This window comes from Rhinoderma darwinii, chromosome 5 (assembly GCF_050947455.1).
Source record: "Rhinoderma darwinii isolate aRhiDar2 chromosome 5, aRhiDar2.hap1, whole genome shotgun sequence".
Taxonomy (NCBI): Eukaryota; Metazoa; Chordata; class Amphibia; order Anura; family Rhinodermatidae; genus Rhinoderma; species Rhinoderma darwinii.
The window spans coordinates 253,552,013-253,557,534 of NC_134691.1; the positions used below are offsets into that span (position 1 = coordinate 253,552,013).

At 36.7% G+C, this 5,522-nt stretch overlaps 1 long non-coding RNA gene across 1 annotated transcript; it reads left to right on the plus strand.

The window, feature by feature from the left end:
- The first annotated feature begins 3,017 nt into the window (after positions 1-3,017).
- LOC142652886 (uncharacterized) lies at positions 3,018-4,827 on the plus strand. Its single transcript, XR_012847970.1, has 3 exons — positions 3,018-3,115; positions 3,228-3,275; positions 4,756-4,827. It is a non-coding gene; the product is annotated as an uncharacterized LOC142652886 (long non-coding RNA).
- Positions 4,828-5,522: the final 695 nt, after the last annotated feature.

The window sequence follows — 5,522 nt, forward strand, 5'->3', positions numbered from 1 at the left end:
TTTTAAGGATGCAGCGATTTCAATTATGTTTATTTATTTTATTTTTTACTATGCTCTAGGGGGAAAATGGGAAAAGGGTTTTTTTTTTTTTACTTTTAAAATAAAACAATTTTTTACATAAAAAAACGTTATTTTACAAATTTAGACTTTTAAAATTAATTTTTACTTTTTTTATTAGTCCCCCTAGGGGACTGCAACCAGCGATCGTTAGATTGCTTGCACTATATACTGCAATACTAATTGTATACTGTATTGCAGTATATCGTGATTCTAGCAGCTTTCTATTAACCCTGCCGGAGGCAGCGCTTAATAGGAGCTAAAAGATGGCGGACCTGGGGGCCTTCATTAGGCCCCCAAGCAGCCATAGCAACCATCGCCACCCCGTGATGAGTATAAGTATACTTTATAAGTATTTAAATGCCGTGGTCGCTATTGACCATGGCATTTAACGAGTTAAACGAGCGGGATCACTCGTTACTCTGAGGTGTCGGCTGTAACATACAGCCAACACCTGCATCATATGGAGCGGGTTCACTCCGTGAGCCCTTTCCATACTTCCCCTACCCGACTATGACGTATGGATACGTCAAATGTCAGGAAGGGTTTAATATAATCCCCTCCTTTGATCCTATTTTGTCTCATATTGAAATGAAATCTGTCAAAATATGCGTCCCGAGAGATAAGCCATACCTCTCCTCCTTCGCACAAACCTGTGCCTGGCTAAAAGGCAACTGACTGCAGAATGAGGCCTTCTCCTCCGCTCTGTCTACAAAAGGAGACAAGGAATGCTAAGCTCCACCCCTAAACCAAGCCCACCCTATAAATAAAAAATGGATGGGATCAGGAGGAATGTTCTCTGCAATATTCCTACATGACTGTTTGTTTCGGTTGTTCCAGAAAGCTGAATGACACTGTTTATTTGCACCACTAATTTTTAGGCTGAATGTTCCGCCACTTTCTTTATATTAACTTTCCAGGTATTATAATGTAATATTCCCATGCAATGGTAGTCATTTTGCTGTAAACCTAAATGACATAATAACATTGGACACTGAGCGTATTCCGAACTATATTTGTTGAGCATAATTCCATAGAAATATCTTAGTGGCACAGCTATAACTAGGCATCATCTTTATATACCAGACTTCTTCAGATAGTGAATGATGATCCTTAAGGATCACTGTTTGCAAAAAACCATATCATTGCTTAAAATGACTGCTATGAATGAATTTGCAGGTGATCTGTGAACAAATTAGTTGTGTTTGATCCAAACATCTTAAAATAACATGCCCCTCTGATAATACAGTTTGAAGCTATTAAACATGAATTACATGCTATTACTTTAATAATCAATTATTTTTATAACTCCAACATATGACACATCCAACAGACTGTGCAGAGTTTAGAGTTTTTATTTCCATAACACAAACATAAAAACATACACGCCAAGGGCAATTTTCCAATACTTTATTTTTATTTTTATTTTTTTTAATCACTACAACGTTTCTCAATTTATCTATTAATGCCCACTGAATATCGTTATCTAATTTTTTAATTTTTCATTTATCATTATGCTCTTGTGTTTATATTGAAAGTTTTGTGTGTTCATTGCATCGCTCTTCCTGTCATACAGTCCCTGGCATGCACCGCTTGTGTCCCAGCATGCAATGCGCCGGCAGCAGGGACTCATCATGCCTACTACTCCCAGATATAAACGTTTTGTAATCTCCGTCGCCATTTTATTGGTAAAAAAAAAAAAAAACTTAATTTGACCCCAAAACTATATATTTCCCCAGAGCCGGAGTCCCAGGCAGAGCGCTCTGCTCTGGGACTCGGGAGAAGCCCCTGACATCACTATCCCAGAGCCGGAGTTCTGGTCAGAGCACTATTAGTGCTTTTCCTGTGACTCCAGCTTTGCTCCTGACATCACTGTCTATATATGGATAGAGATGTCAGGGGCAACCCTGGAGCCACAGTCCCGGGCAGAGAGCAAGTACAGGCTCTGCTCCAGGATTCTAGGGAAGCCCCTGACATTACTGTCCACAGTAGCATGCATGATTATACTAATATTATGTTGGAACGCGCAGGTGCTAGTTCAGTGAAGTTGTCGTTCAGAAGAGCCCATGTCAGAGACGTCACAGATGATGCACCGTTCGTGCAGAAGACCGGAAGAGGAGCTCATCCAGAATCAAGAAGACCAGACGTCAGCGGAAGATAACATTTTCCGATGGTGGTGGAGTCACGTGACTACTCCATTTTAGAAGACATCTACAGCAAAGATACTTTATTACATAGTTAACATGTATTGCATAATTGTTTTTCAAAGGTGTAAAACCCTTTTAAACTATCAACATGTTACATATTATGACAATAAACCAGAGTACATAGGAAAAGCATATGCAAACATGGTTGCCAGGGAACAGCATGACAACCCTACCAAAAGACCCCTTTCTCTCTAGATGATAGTAGCCATACTCTTTAAATTTCACTGGCTAGAAGATGATCTAGTCCAAGGGTAGCAAAAATGTTTAACAGTGTGCCTAAATTTTCCATTGTTTTTCTCAGTGCCATTGGACCAAAAGTTGACAGAAAGATTTCCAGGAATTTAGAGTAACCTCAAACCTTTGACTAAGTGTTTTTTTTTACAAGAAAAAAGTGTAGAAAAAAATCCTCCAGCTCACCTTGTCACAAGTAAGTCAGCACACGGATCCCCGTGTCGGCACACGTCAGAAATACTTCAAAAGCAGAGGGGTTGGATCCAGCGCTGCAGGTACGATGTCTATTAAAACGGGAGTCTGTTCCCAAGTTTTATTGTATCTTGATTAAAATCGTAGCAAGTAAGCTACGTATAGTGGTTGAAGTGACAAGTGGGTATTGTCCAAATCCAGAGGGAAAAAGAAGTATAGGCGGTAGCCTACGCGTTTCTGACCTTCTCCAGGTCCTTAGTCATGGCTTATGGTAAGTCTGACTATGCAGTCTTCACTTTATATAACCAGTCTGTCTTGTATGTAATTAGTTGATTGCGGTTCAAGGCCAAAAGAACAGGGAGGAGCCCCGTGGAACGCAATCTTCCATTCTAACATCCAGAAAAAGTGTCCAAGTTCCGTTGGATAAGGTATGGATAAGGTGTTATTTTCTATGCGTAAAAATACTATGTCAGAAAAAACGATCTGTGTACTAGGTAATATCTGATATTTCTTATTTTCCTCTTTTTAAAATTTCAACAGAAATGAAAAGAAGCTCGACAATTTTCATTAGATCGCTGTTCCTCTTTGGTAACTATGTTTGGTATACATAATATTAAATATTCGGTTACAATGTATGTTTATAATAGAAATGTCCTATTCTAGTGACCTTAGATACACCAATATGTTTAAAAAGCTGGCTTGAAAAGTGAAGAAACGCCTATTGTTGTTTTTAATGAAAAACAATGGATTATGTGTAGATGTGAAAAAGACGTACATTTAAAATAACAAAAAATACACTGGTATTAGACTTCTTGAAATGCGTTGGTTTTTAGTTATCTATTATCGGGTGTTCTTTAAGGTTGGTTTACTTTTTTACCTTTTTTCCGGTTTGTTAGTTTTTATTTCTCACCTTTGCGTTTTTTGTATGGGTTTTTGTGTGTGAATTGACGGGTATATCTCGAGATTACTGCTGAAGCCAAAATTCTGGAAACATTCGAACATTTCCTATAGAAGTAGGGAATTTCTTATTGATTATGTATAAATTCGGATATTAATTACAAGTATCCTGGTGTGTTTATACACAATTGACAATTTTGTTTTTGGAGAAATATAGATAATTTTTAATTTTTTCAATTTTTTCCCCCTTTCCCCCCAAATAAACGGATAGATGTTTTATTAAATGTTGTAAGGGTAATTCTTGAAGTGGTTCCCAGTCTATATTGTTTCTTTATACACTTATAATTCATAACGATTTATGAATTAATGTAATATATTATTTGAGTATAACATAAAAAGATTTTTTATTATTATTTGTTTTATTTATTTTTGTATTTTTCGTTGTTTATTTATTTGATACCATGGTATTTTTTATGTATAGTTTGGAAATGTTATGGAAGTATTCTTGTTTAATTACTTGCCATTGATTTGAATCAGTTATGTCTCTTTGGAAAAAAAAAAAAAATTTTTTTAATAGTTCTGTCACTATATTCCTAGAATATATTTGAAAATATTTAGTTGGTATACAAGTTCACTATATTTTTAGAGTTGGATTGCCAATTATAAGTGAAATCGAGGATGTCACCATTTTGTGGTTAATAGTGGAACATAAGATCCTTTCTCAAATTTAAGCCTTTTGGGACCCTTGTTTGGAGGCTAAAGATCCAGAAGGCTTCTCTCGTTTGTGTTATATGTCTAATATCACCACCTCTTTTTGGATTATAAATTTTTTCAATCGCATAACAAGAAAAACCATCAAATGTTCTGTTGTGTTGAGTTATGAAGTGCTTTGCTACATTTGATGTGTTGAGGATGTTTGGATTGCGGATGTAGCCAAGATGTTCAAGGATTCTTATTTTAAATTTCCTGTTTGTACACCCAATATATTTCAGGTTACATAAAGTACATTCAATTATGTATATGACCGAGTCGGTGTTACAATTCATATAATTTTTAATGGGATGTGTATCAGTATTGGTTGAATTTGTGAATGTCTTTTTTGGTATCACATATGAGCATACTTTACATGGATTATTTCCACATCTAAAAAATCCTTTTTGTTCTAACCAAGAACTTTTTGTCTTGATGGGATTGAAAAATGATGGAGAGAGTGTTGTGGCCAAAGAAGGAGCTTTGCGTGGGACTATTCTACATCCGTTCCTGAGGATGTCTTCTAGAGCTGGGTCTTCTCTGAGCATAGGTAGGTGTTTGTTCACAATCCTTTTTATACTGTTAAATTGGTTAGTTTGTTGTAAGACTAGTGTGGGTGTATTGGATGTTGGTTTTACATGTTTGTTTTGGGACAAAAGGATGTCTCTGTTTTTCTCAGCTATTATTTTGTCAGCTCTGTCTAAAGCCCAACCTGGATACCCCCTGTTAGATAGTCTATTATGTATAACTTGTGTTTCAGTTTTGAATTGTGCGTCTGAGCTACAGTTTCGTTTTGCTCTATATAATTCGCCCACTGGGATCGAGACAATGGTCTGTTTGGAATGGTTACTACCTGCATGTAGGATGGTATTTCCTGCTGTTGGTTTTCTGTAAGTTTTTGTATGTATTTGTATCCCATCTTCTCCTCTTAGTTCCAGGTCTAGGAAAATAATATTAGTTTTGGAAAATGTATGTGTGAACCGAAGGTTGTACTCGTTGGAATTGAGGAAATCCATAAATTTCTGTATGGTAGATACATCTCCCTCCCAGATGAACAGGAGGTCATCGATGTATCTACCATACCAGTTGATATTGTCTCCAAAAGAATTTTCTGTAGAGAAAATGGTTTTTTCCTCCCACCACGCCATAACTAAGTTTGCCAAGGACGGGGAAAATTTTGCCCCCATT